The sequence below is a fragment of the Chlorocebus sabaeus genome, chromosome 16 (assembly GCF_047675955.1).
Source record: "Chlorocebus sabaeus isolate Y175 chromosome 16, mChlSab1.0.hap1, whole genome shotgun sequence".
NCBI lineage: Eukaryota > Metazoa > Chordata > Mammalia > Primates > Cercopithecidae > Chlorocebus > Chlorocebus sabaeus.
The window spans coordinates 75,182,648-75,196,856 of NC_132919.1; positions in this window are offsets into that span (position 1 = coordinate 75,182,648).

The window sequence follows — 14,209 nt, forward strand, 5'->3', positions numbered from 1 at the left end:
AATCAGCTGGTGGGTAGGGCAAAGGGAAATGGCTCAGTTACTGGAAGTACCAATCAAAGGTGAAGGGTCGTTAGAAATGAACCAGTCACTGACCAGGGCAGTGGAGACTGTATTAATAGCAATGATTTGTACAATGCCCTGCCTTTTATGAATCATTTACATGGACAGTATCTCATATCATCTCATCTGATCTCACACAGAAGACTACATTTGTTGGTGTCCTCAGTCAAAAGAACAGCTGCCTGGTCCTTGATAGTTGTTTGGTGGAGATTCTGTCACAGTCAGAAGCATTGGCTCCAGCATCACTGTCATCCCTACATTTGTATTGGGTTCTATCTTGTAGACTCAAAAAATGTGAACAATCTAGGGTCCTTGTCTTGAGGAGGTTTGCAGCCTGGTTCAGTTCAGTCTAATCACAGAATCAGGCAGCCAGGGTCAGAGGATCAGAGAAGGGAAGGCGTCACCAGGTCCCTGGCAGCGGAGGAAGTCTCCGTGGAGTGAACTTGTTAGGAGCCTGAAAGCAGACATTCAGGCATCAGAGAGGGCAGGAGGGTCCTGGGGCCATCCCACTGTCTACCAGAACAAAGGCTGCCCTGGCATCAGACTTGCTCCAGACCTGTTCCAGAATGCCAGGGATTGAACTTAGAGCCCATGCCAAGGTGTCCAAGGTGTGACGGCAAACAGTGTGAGTGTGGTGACAGGCCACCAAGCTCCAGGGACCTGAGGCCAGTTGCTGATCACTCAAAACTCATGACATTTACAGAGTGGTTCCATCACTCTGTTGTTGGATAAGCCTCTTTCTGTTGCCTGGGGGTTGGCAGATTGCTGAGACCAGATCAATCGTGGAGACCCTAACCCAGCGGTGCTGGAGGAATTAAAGACACACACACAGAAATATAGAGGGTGGAGTGGGAAATCAGGGGACTCACAGCCTTCAGAGTTGAGAGCCCCAAACAGAGTTTGACCCACATATTTATTGACAGCAAGCCAGTGATAAACATTGTTTCTATAGATTATAGATTAACTAAAAGTATTCCTTATGGGAAACAAAGGGATGGGTCAAAACAAAGGGATGGGCTCTGGCTAGTTATCTGCAGCAGGAACATGTCCTTAAGGCACAGATAGCTCATGCTATTGTTTGTGGCTTAGGAATGCTTTAAGTTGTTTTCAGCTCTGGGTGAGCCAGGAGTTCCTTGCCCTTATTCTGGTAAACCCACAACCTTCAGCGTGGGCATCATGGCCATCACGAACATGTCACGGTACTGCAGAGATTTTGTTTATGGCCAGTTTTTGGGGCAGTTTATGGCCCAGTTTGGGGGCCTGTTCCCAACATGTCCCGCTTTTTTGTTTTCCAAAGCAATAAAAGCAAAGACAGCTTTGTCACGGTGAGCTACTCTCAGGAGTTGGGATCCGTATCTGCAGACTATACAAAGACAAACAACACAGATTAAAAGCACAATCATCACTGAAATCACAGAGCTACCAAGTGTCTTTATCTATTTTAATGGGTTAATAGCTGCTAATCTGTCTGCAGCTCCTTCAAGCACTCCAGTTCCTGGCATTAAGGTCAGGTGTGCCCAGGATGCTTTAAATAGTTGTTCTTTTAATTTTGCAATATCCAAAGACAAGTTTGTAGAGTGTCCTTCTAGATGCTTTTTAATTTTTTCCTAAATTTTGATCTTATTAAGAGTCATTAATAGTTTCCACAAATCCTTATGTTTAGCTCCTACAGTGGGCCTTATCATTTGAGATTGAGGTGCCACTATACCGCCATGTTTCCAGATAATAGGAACTCTTGACGTATTTCTTACCCTTTCTAGCATCTGATGTTTTGTTTAGACCAGCTGAATGTAGTGTGGCCGTGGCACGCAGACTGAGAGGGGCAATTCAGCTAAACATCCCCTTAGAAGACTAATCAATAATGATTCCACAGGAATTGTTGTGCAGCACTTCTGCCTGTTCTGCTATGCAATGTTCCCAAACAAGTTAGTTCATTATTTCTGGCCAGGTCCAATTCTGTTTACAAATAGATTTTTGAGGGTGGTATGCTTCAATTATAGAAGCAGATTTATTATGGTAAATACTGAGATCAGAAAGCATGTGTAACTGTGTCATACAGTGATTACATCCAGGCATTATTGCCAGCCAAGATTGATAAATATGCCTAATAAGTATAATTGTTCTCTGTGTTGTTCCTTGTTGCAGGAGTCCTCATAGCAATGGTGATCACCGCTATCATAGCTATCATTAAATTACTCATTGTGACTGGTTGTCCCACTTTCCTCAGGTTTTCTTCCGCCATCTGTGACAGCTTCTTGATCTGTCCCCAGGTAGGTGGCTGTGTTCGACAGCTGTTGCTTGTGATAGTTGGGGTCCTCCTCAGCGTCAGTCTTGACATGGCTACAACCAGGGTCTCCTCAGGATCCTCCTGGAATCTCTTCCTCAGCATCTGGCTCATGATAAGGTTTCAGGTGTCTTGACGGCACCCAAATTGGCTGTTGATTCAGTCCTGAAGAAACACAAGCACAACCTCTACCTCAAGTTATTATTTTACGTATTTCCCAAATTTTTGTTATTGGATCTCTCCACCAGACCAGTTGTTCTGCTTCTGTCTTTGCAGCTGGTTTCTGTATATGCTGTTCAGCTGCTGGCCTTTAGGCAGGCTCAAAAAATTTAAAGTCAATAATGCTAGAATCAGTTGCATATGGGGTGTCCCATAGTCCCTCTTTCTCCCCTTTTGCTTTTGCAACTGCTGTTTCAGGGAGAGATTCATTCTTTCTACTATAGCTTGTCCTTGAGAATTATATGGGATGCCAGTAATGTGTTTAATATTCCATATAGAGAAAAATGTAGCTAGAGCTTGGCTAGTATAGCCTGGGACATTTTCTGTTTTAATAGAAGCTGGAATGCCCATCACTGCAAAACACTGCAAAAGGTGACGTTTAACACAGGCAGAAGACTCTCCTGATTGGCATGTAGCCCACACAATGTGAGAAAAGGTGTCCACACATACATGTACATAAGCTAGTCTCCCAAACGAGGGAACATGTGTGACATCCATTTGCCAAAGATAATTAGGTTCCAATCCTCAAGGATTAACTCCTCCTGTAAAAGATGAGGAAGCCACTATTTGGCAAGTTGGGCATCACTGGATAATAGCTTTAGCTTCTTTCCAGGTAGTGCTGTATCTGCGTTTGAGACTAGAGGCATTAATATGGGTTAAATTGTGAAAGTGTCTAGCATTAGATATTGCATTAGCAACTAGGCAATCAGCCATTTGATTCCCTTCAGTTAAAGGTCCTGGAAGAGATGCATGAGCCCTTATGTGAGTGATATAAAAAGGATACGTTCTACTCCTGACTGCTGTTTGCAATTGGGTAAATAAAGTCATCAGTTGCTCATCTGTGTGGAATCATAGTTGAGCATTTTCAGTTGTGTGGAATGAACCATGTATGAGGAATCAGAAATCACATTAATAGGCATATTAAAAGCAGTCAATACCTCAGTTACAGCTACCAGCTCCACTTTTTGAGCTGAAGTATAGGGAATCTGAAGCCCTTACTTTTCAAGCCAGAATAAGAAGCTTTACCATTACTAGACCCATCTGTGAAGACATTTTCAGCACCTTCAAGTGGTTTGAATTTAGTTATTTTAGGGAGAATCCAATTAGTTAATTTCAAAAATTGAAACTATTTTGTTTTGGGAAAATGATTATCAAGAATACTCACAAAGTCAGCTAAATGGGTTTGCCAAGTAAGACTATTTATAAAAGCTTGCTGTATTTGTGCCTTCATGAGAGGGACAATAATTTTTCCAGGATCATATCCATGTGATTTAACAATCCGAGTTCTCCCATTTCCTATCATAGCAGCGATTTGATCCAAATAAGGAGTTAGAGTCCGTGAATTAGGATGTGGAAGAAAAGGCCACTCTACAAGATCTTGCTCTTGAACAATAACACCAGTAGGTGAATGCTGACTTGAAAAAATTAGAAAATCTAGAGTCTTTTCTGGATCTATTCTATTTCTTTAAGCTTTATGGACTTGCTTTTTGATTAGCTGCAGCTCTGCTTCAGCTTCTTTTGTTAATAGCCAAGGGCTAGTGAGACTAGCATCTCCTCTAAGATTAGAAAATAGATTACTCATGGCATAGGTAGGAATGCCTAGAGCGTTGTATCCACTTAATGTCCCCTAGTAATTTTCGAAAGTAATTTAATGTTTTCAGTTGATCCCTGTGTATGGCTACTTTCTGTGGCACAATGGTAGTGTCATTTACTAAGGTCCCCAAGTAGGAGTAAGGAGTAGCAGTCTGAATTTTGTCAGGAGCTATAATTAAACCAGTATGAGAAATCAAATTTTGCAAGTGAGCATAACATTGGAATAATATTTCTCGAGTGGGGGCAGCACAAAGTATATCATCTATATAATGAATAATGTAACACTGTGAAAATTTTTTTACGAGTAGGTTCAATTGCTTGCCCTACATAAGTCTGGCAAATTGTTGGACTGTTTAACATGCCCTGTGGCAACACTTTCCAATGAAAATGCTTAGCAGGCTGCAGGTTGTTTACTGCAGGAATTATAAATGCAAACCGTTCACAGTCCTGCTCAGCTAAGGGGATAGTAAAGAAACAGTATTTTAAATCTATGACTTAAAGGCCAATTTTTTGGAATCATAGCAGGAGAAGGCAGTCCTGGCTGCAATGTCCTCATAGATTGTATAATTGAATTAATGGCTCTTAAGTTAGTCTCCATTTACCTGATTTTTTCTTAATTATAAAAACTGGAGAGTTCCAAGGGGAAAATATTGGAGCTATGTGTCCTTTTTCTAATTGTTCAGTAACTAAGTCCTCTAAAGCCTCCAGTTTCTCTTTACTTAGCAGCTATTGTTCTGTCCAAATTGGCTTATCTGTTAACCATTTTAAAGGTATAGGTTCTGGAGGCTTAAAAATGGCTGCCATCAAAAATGATATCCTAATCTTTGGCAGAAACTTTGTCTTTCCGCTTGAAGCAGTTCTTTCAAACCTTGCCAATTTTTCCTAATCCCATACCAGGGACATACCCCATTTCATGCATCATATGTTGACTTTGAGGGCTATACAATTGCTCTGGAATTAGAACTTGTGCTCCCCATTGTTTTAACAAGTCTCTTTCCCATAAATGTATAGGTACAGGAGTTATAATTGGTTGAATAGTCCCAGGTTGTCCATCGGGCCTTCACAATGCAAAATACAACTACTTTGATATACTTCAGGGGCTTTACCAACTCCAACTATGTTAAATTGAGCAGGTTGAATTGGCCACATGGATGGCCAGTGTTGTAGAGAAATGATTGAAATGTTTGCTCCTGTATCTACCAAACCTTTAAATTTCTTTCCCTGAATAGTTATTTCACAGGTAGGACGTTTATCAATAATTTGATTCACCCAATAAGCTGCTTTGCCTTGTTTATTTGTGCTTCCAAATCCTCCTGTTCGTTTAATTTCACTTTTCCCCATTTCCACATACAGCACAATCAGGAGTTGTGCTGTACGCTTTCCTGGCTCTGCTTTCCAGGGAAGAGAAGTAAATATAACAATTTGAATTTCCACATTGTAATCTGAATCAATAACTCCTGTAAGTACTTGCACTCCTTTTAAATTTAAACTAGATCTACCTAGAAGTAATCCTATCATCCCTGCTGGCAAGCATCCACAGACCCCTGTTGTAACTTTTTGTGGGGGTTCCCCAGGCATAAGGCTCACAGCTTTTGTGCAGCATAAATCTACTGCAGCACTACTGGCTGTGGTGGGGGACAGACATTGTACAGGGGTGAGGGAGTGAGCTATAATATTTCCCTGTTGATCTTGGGGGTGTACCCTAACAGGGAACTGCCATGCTTCTATATCACCCTCTCATCTAGCTTGCTGAATTCCTGCCTGAATAGAATTGAGAGTGGTTGCTCAAGGCGCTGCTAGAACAGTCACTGGGGCAACTACTTTTTGCCCAGTGTCCTCTGGAAAAGAAAGATCTGGAGTGTCAGGTCACTAGTTCTTCAAAATAATGAGGGGGTGCAGAAGGGTAGGGACAACCCTCTTCCTCTTTTGCTGCTTTAGCTTTAGCTGGCAAACAAACCTGCTCTGTCATCTCTTCTGTTACTTTGTTATACTTTCCTTCCTTCTCATCATTAGTGTGAAAAGGTTCCAGAGTGGAACAAACCAGAGCCCACACTTGTCCCATTGTTACCCTGATGCTTCTGAGTTCCCCTTCTTACTCACTACGGGGATTGCTTAAGAGTACTTGGGTGTCCTCCAGCTTAGTTCCATGTTCTCCAACCGTCACTCCAGAGACCCTTCAACCAGGGTTCAAGCCCCACGTTGGGCGCCACTTGCTGATACCAGCTCGGTCGTGGAGACCCCAACCCAGCGGTGCTAGAGGAATTAAAGACACACACAGAAATATAGAGTGTGGGGTGGGAAATCAGGGGACTCAGCCTTCAGAGCTGACAGCCCCAAACAGAGTTTGACCCACATATTTATTGACAGCAAGTCAGTGATAAGCATTGTTTCTATAGATTAACTAAAAGTATTCCTTATGGGAAACAAAGGGACGGGCTGAAACAAAGGGATGGTCTCTGGCTAGTTATCTGCAGCAGGAACATGTCCTTAAGGCACAGATCACTCATGCTATTGTTTGTGGCTTAGGAACGCCTTAATAGGTTTTCCACCCTGGGTGGGCCAGGTGTTACTTGCCCTCATTCCAGTAAACCCACAACCTTCAGCGTGGGCATCATGACCATCACAAACATGTCACACAGTGCTGCAGAGATTTTGTTTATGGCCAGTTTTTGGGCCAGTTTATGGCCAATTTTGGGGGCCTGTTGCCAACAGCAGATTCTATGACCCCTCCAGCCCTGCCTTCACAGTTTCTGTTTACCTGTAGACTTTTTCTTCCTGAATGTGGCCTAGGGTAGTTCAGGATCATTAAAAATGTGTTCTGTGAGATATTATTAAAAATTCCTGAAAAATGGACTTACAGCAAAATTGATTTTGGTGCTCAAATAATTTTGAAAAATACCGCTATGTCTCCTTCTTAGCAGGTTGCAGTTCACATTAGTGTAGTAAAGGCTCTGAGAAGACCTGAGGTAAGGAAATCTCTTTAACTTTGTTTAATTTGGCATTTCTGAAGTATGGATAGAGACTAGCAGTCATTTTTTATTCTCTCAAAACAGAACTGAGCACATACCTCATTCATGGTATGTCATAAAGATTATATTGCTATAGTTTTTTGTATACTAACATAGCTATAGGCCAGGCATGGTGGTTCACACCTGTAATCCCAGCACTTTGGGAAGCCATGGCAGGAAAATTGCTTGAGCCTCAGGAGTTTGAGGCCAGCCTGAGCAACATAGCAAGACCCCATCTCTAGTAAAAAAATAAAGGATAAATATAGGCAGCCTTTGATTGGAAGGAAAAAATAAGATAAACAAGCATAGTTATATAGGAAAACAACATTGTACTGTCCCATCCCAACACAGTCCCATATGAATCCTCTTAGATCCAAGCAAGAAGAGCCCCTACCTTGACCTTGTGCTCTAGAGTACCTTGCATGTCACAGACATGTGCATTTACTGATGAAGCCCAGAGCATCTCTGTCACTTAGGATCCAGTGCTTGGCACCAATACAGCATGACTGGTAACCCTAAACATCCACTCTTGGGACTAATGCTATTCAGGCCTCAGGGAAATGCTTCTCCACATCTCTTGCCTTGTGTCTTCAAAAGACAATTGCATCCAAATGCAATGAAAGTTTGTGGATGGTGCTTTGGAGTACTGGTAGGATTTTGGCTGCAATATGCGTAGGTAAAAGGAAATGACAAATTTTAAAATTTGCTAGATTCTGGTGGGCGCAGTGGCTCACACCTGTAATCCCAGCACTTTGGGAGGCCGAGGCAGGTGGATCATTTGAAGTCAGGAGTTCAAGACCAGCCTGGCCAACATGGTTAAAACCCTGTCTCTACTAAAAATACAAAAATTAGTCGGGTGTGGTAGCACACGCTTGTAATCCCCAGCTATTTGGGAGGCTGAGACAGAAGTGCTTGAACCCAGGAGGCAGAGGTTGCAGTGAGCTGTAATCATGCTATGGCTCTCCAGCAGCCTGGACAACAGAGTGAGACCCTGTCTCAGAAAAAAAGAAAGAAAAGAAAGTGTTGGTCAGGCACAATGGGTCATGCCTGTAATCCCAGCACTTTGGGAGGCAGAGGCGGGAGGATTACTTAAGCCCAGGAGTTCAAGACCAGCATGTGCAACATAGTGACACCCTGTCTCTATATTTAAAATTTTTTAAGTTAAAAAAAAAAAAAAGTAAAGTCTTGCCATGAAAACAATGTCAACTCAACTAAAACCGTGTGCTTAGGGATTCTGGCACAAGCCCCTTATCTCATTGCAGGCTGATAACAAAGAGGTCTCAGACCAGGCGTCAGAGCACACTTTGAGTAGCATTGCTTTAGATTAGGGATCAGCAAACATTTTTGTAAAGGACTAGATAGTAAATATTTTAGGTTTTGTAATCCACATAAGGTCTCTGTTATGTATGCTTTTAAAAAGATAACTCTTTAAAACTGTAAAAGCCCTACTGAGAGCTTATGGGGCCATTCAAAAACAAGCCATAGGCTGCATTTGGCCCTTGGCTGTAGTTTGCTACTTTACTTAAAACTTAAATAGAGTACAAATTATGTGAACAATCTTGATTATAAAAGCATAATTAGTAATTTTTGTTGAAATAAAAGCAAGAAAATTAAATGATATGGGATAAATATACGGTAATTTACAAATTATATATATATGTGTGTATGTGATGTGTCTTTGTGTTTTTTGTTTTGTTTTGTTTTTGTGAGACAGAGTCTCACTCTTTTGCCCAGGCTGGAGTGCAGTGTTGTGATCTTGGCTCACTGCAACATCCGCCTCCCAAGTTCAAGCAATTCTCATGCCTCAGTCTCTCTAGTAGCTGGTATTATAGGTACCCACTACCATGCCCAGCTAATTTTTGTATTTTTTGTAGAAACGGAGTTTCACCATGCTGGCCAGGCTCATCTTGAACTCCTGATCTCAAGCGATCTGTCCACCTTGGCCTCCCAAAGTGCTGGAATTACAGCCATGAGCCACTGCGCCCAGTCAAGTGGTGGTTTTTTTGAACAACGAAAAGTAGTCAACATATCAAAGCAATGGAATTTATTTATTTGTTTATTATTATTATTATTATTATTATTATTATTATTATTATTATTTTGAGACAGAGTTTTGCTCCTGTCGCCCAGGCTGGAGTACATTGCTATGATCTCAGCTCACTGCAACCTCTGCCTCCCACATTCAAGTGATTCTCCTGCCTCAGCCTCCTGAGTAGCTGTGATTACAGGCATGTGCCACCACGCCTGGCTAATTTTGTATTTTTAGTGGAGACGGGGTTTCTCCATGTTGGTCAAGCTGGTCTTGAACTCCCGACCTCAGGTGATCCTCCCACCTCGGCCTCCCAAAGTGCTGGGATTAAAGGAATGAGCCACTGCGCCCAGCCAATTTAATTATTATTATTATACATACCTTGGTGTTGGCTTGATGGATTGTTGATGTTTGGATGAGTAAAAACAAATGGCCCAGTGCAGTGGCTCACGCCTGTAATCCCAGCAGTTTGGGAGGCTGAGGCAGGCAGATCACCTGAGGTCAGGAGTTGGAGACCAGCCTGGCCAACATGGTGAAACTCTATCTCTACTAAAAATACAAAAAATTAGCTGAGCATGTGGTGCAAGCCTGTAATCCCAGCTACTCAGGAGGCTGAGGCACAAGAATCGCTTGAACATGGGAGGCAGAGGTTGCAGTGAGGTGAGATCATGCCACTGCACTCCAGCCTGGACGACAGAGCAAAACATTGTCCAACAACAACAACAACAACAACAACAACAACAAAACAAAACAAAAACCACCACCGCTTTTCAATTCTTTTAAATTTTGCTACTATAATGACATCTTTGTCAAGGTAAGAGGATAGAACATTAAACAGTTTGCTAGCTTCATTTTTTATAGCTTTAAATATTTAGACATAAGGATGTTGGTTTTCATGTGTACTCTTTTTTTAATTTTTAGAGACAGAGTCTCACTCTGTTGCCCAGGCTGGAGTGCAATGGCGCCATCTTGGATTCAAGCAATTCTTATGCTTCAGCCACCTGAGTAGCTGGGACTACAGGCATGCATCACCACACCCAGCTAATTTTTGTATTTTTTGTAGAGATGGGGTTTCACCATGTTGGCAGGCTGGTCTCAAATACCTGGGCTCAAGCGATCCTCCCACCTCAGCCTCCCAAAATCCTGGGATTACAGGCTTGAGCCACCATGCCTGGCTTGATTAACCTAATTTGAGTTGGTTCCTGTTACTTATAAACAAAGTGTCCTAAATAATACAACCATGCTGTACAACTGCCTGTTTCCAAAACAAAAAGGCATACATAAATAAAAGGTTTTCTCCTTTGGGCAGTTTGGAAGCAAAAATCAGGTCACAGACAATACCGGACATATAGGCTTTCCTCCAGCCTTGAGTTTCAGACACAACCAAAGAGCCTGGACCAAACCAATGACAAAGCTATCCTTCCAGGACAGAGTATCCCCCTGATACTTTCTGCTAAACTCCAAATTTCAGGAAAGCTGGGTACAAATAGTCAAATAATTGTATGGGCCTCCAGGGGGCGCTCAAGCCTACCCTCTCTGTTTCTTTTATTTCTTCCCCACCCGCTTAACCCAGGAAAGGAAAACGGCTGCTGTGCTTTTGGAGGGGACGGATCTTATTGGCTACTGGGCTACAGGTCTTTTTCTTGCCTGCATAGGTGTGTCCATTTCCTGTGACTGAAGTAGAAATTGGGTCTGAGGTCAGCTGGTTTCTTCTACAGTCTTAGGAAGGTTTTTGATTTTTTTTTTTTTTGAGATGGAGTCTTGCTCTGTTGCTCAGCCTGGAGTGCGGTGGTGCGATCTTGGCTCACTGCAACCTCTGCCTCCTGGGTTCCAGCAATTCTCCTGCCTCAGCCTCCCGAGTAGCTGGGACTACAGGTGCGTGCCACCATGCCCGGCTAATTTTTTTATTTTTTATTTTGTATTTTTAGTAGAGATGGGGTTTCACCATGTTGGCCAGATGGTCTTGATCTCTTGACCTTGTGATCCACCCGCCTTGGTCTCCCAAAGTGCTGGGATTACAGGCGTGCACCACCACGCCTGGCCAAAAATCTCATAATGTTTTAAGAAGGTTTACAAATTTGTGTTGGCCCGCATTCAAAGCCGTCCTGGGCCACAGATTGGACCAGCCTGCTCTAGGAGAAGCACCCCCGTCCTTTACCTTCCAGATCCACATCTGGTGGGCAGTGGGCAGGCTGACCTTTCTGAAACCTACACACAGCTTTAACTGCCCACTTCCTGTTAGTGGTGTTCACAGGCGTGGGCATGGCTGTAGGAGCAGAAACTCGTTAGCTGTTAACAAAAAGTCAGGGTTTAAAGGAAACCGAACTGCCAATGAAATCTGATTGGCAGTTCCTTAAAACGTACAGGTTTCCTGTCACTTCCAGTCACTTCCAGACATCTTGTCTAGACATATCTTTGAGACTGGGGAATCTATTCTTGTAACCACAGGCCGCCACCCAGGCCTCTGGCACTCAGTTAAATGGCTTCTGCCTTGAGGCTATTCACAATAGTCGTCTCTAGTACAGAGGGACCATCTATAATCTGCTCTTTGTCCCAGTTTTTCCTCTTTGTGGGCAGAAAATGTTTAAAGCACGTGATGCAGCAAGCTGGTCTCCTGCCCAAACCAGTATCCTGCTAAGTCCCCTGTCTCTGTGGATGCTAACTTTCACTTGGGATACAGAATTCAGCTTTTCCAGCCCTGTAACACTCCAAGTTGTAGGATTTCCAGTAAACTTGGATTGCAAGCCACTCTAAGCAAAATTGAAAACTTAAAAATTGAAAACAGGGCACCTTCAGTCTAAAAGATGTCTCTTACAGGACCTGAAGACTGCATGAAGTCACTAACTCCTGCCAGCCTTCCAATTTCCTCCTACCATTTCCCATAAGTCTACGGTCCTGATAGGCACATAGTCTGTGTTTCAGATACCAGCATCAATTTCAGGATCATTAAATTTTGAAGAGGTGCCTGCTCTCCCCTCTACCTCTTCCACTCAACCCTGCATCTGTCTTGACACAGGATTCAAGTTAACATACAGCTCTTCTTTTTCTTATTCCTTTGTTTGGATGCTCCTGCTTCCTTTATGCCCTTCAGTTTCAAACAAGTCTCCCATATAAATTCTAATTCCCTCATCTTTAAATTTTACCAAGGGATTATCAAGATGCTCCCCATGTAACTGAGTAATCTATATAACTGCATATGCCTCTCTTCTGTCCCATTGTGCTTGTAAAGATCCCAGCTCTCCACATGCAAAGAACACAAAAGGCATTAATCACAAAAGAAAAAAAGAGATACATTTGACTTTATCTATCAAAATTAAAACCTTCTGCTTATCAAAAGACATTGATATGGTTTGGCTGTGTCCCCACCCAAATCTCATCTTGATTTCTACATGTTGTGGGAGGGACCTGGTGGGAGGTAATCGAATCATAGAGGCAGGTCTTCCCCATGCTGTTCTGTGACAGTGAATAAGTCTCACAAGATCTGATGGTTTTAAAAAGCTGAGTTTTGGCTGAGTGCGGTGGCTCACGCCTGTAATCCCAGCAATTTGAAGGCCGAGGCAGGCTGATAACCTGAGGTCAGGAGTTCAAGATCAGCCTGGCCAACATAGTGAAACCCTGTCTCTACTAAAAATACAAAAATTAGCCAGGTGTGGTGGTGCATGCCTGTAATCCCAGCTACTTGGGAGGCTGAGGCAGGAGAATCACTTGAACCCAGGAGGTGGAGGCTGCAGTGAGCTGAGATCATACCATTTCACTCTAGCCTATGTGACAAAGCGAGACTCTGTCTCAAATAAATAAATAAGTAAATTAATTAATAAAAGGGGGAGTTTCCCTGCACAAGCTCTTCTTGTCTGCCACCATGTGAGACATGCCTTTTGCCTTCTGCCACGATTGTGAGGCCTCTCCAGTCACATGGAACTGTAAGTCCATTAAACATCTTTTTCTTCCTAGTCTCAAGTACATCTTTATCAGCAGCATGAAAACAGACTAATACAGAAAGTTGGTGTTACTGGGGGTCAATTTTTCTGGCTGGAAATCTCTGTATCATAGTGCCTTTGCCTGAATTCTTGTCCTGCCTCCGGAAGAATGAGGTATGCAGACAAGTAAAGGGTGACGAAGAGTTTTATTTAGTGTTAGAACAGCTCAGAGGAGTGGGTACCTCCTCTCTGTAGGCAGGTTGTCCGGTTGAGTGTTTAGCTCTTAGCAGAGAGGAGGCCCTGGAGAGGGTGGTTTCTCTCCTCAGCCCAGTCATTCAGATGTCTCAGGTCTCAAGCTCTCAGCAGAGAGGGTACTCCTCTCTGCTGGTCCGTCATCTCTGCAGCTCTCAGCAGAGAGGGTATTCCTCTCTGCAGCTGGTCGTCCTGTCTCATAGATGATACTCCTCTCTGGAGCTGAAATAGATGGCACTCCTCCTCTCTGCAGCTGCTCATCCTGGCCAGTCATGTCTCCCTGCCCTCTTTGTCCTCTGGCCATCCTCTGCCTGCTCTGGCTGAGCCTAGGGCTTTTATGGACCTCACAGAGGAGGAAGTGCATGCCAACTGGTCCATGGGCAACTGTGGGCAGGCTGGAAGAGGCACCACAAGTCCCCACTCCAGTCTGTGGGACTGGCAGCCCAGCCCCCAGCCTTCAGGCCCTCCCTGGCCTGAGGGTGCGGCCTTACTAGGGACCTCACCCACTTCTGCCTAGGACTTTCTGCCTCCTGCTACCATTCATGGTCTGGGACTTGGCCTTAACCTTGCTCTGAGATGGGAGCAGGTGCCAGGAGTGGAGAGAGGCCAGGCAGTGGGAGCAGACACCTCTGAGCCTGCAGGAATTGCAGGGGCTGTCCTTTCTAGGGCACCCGAGGGTGCAGGGTGCAGAGATGCCTGGGTCCTGTACCTGGGAGGACAGTCGCAGCTGCACCTGGGAGCTCCTACCCTGCTAACTCAGAAGAGACAGGCCTCCCGCTTGTCCCTGGCTCCTGCCTGCTTCATGGAGTAGGAGGCCCAGGTCTGCAGTTGCGGGTCTGGTGGCTGC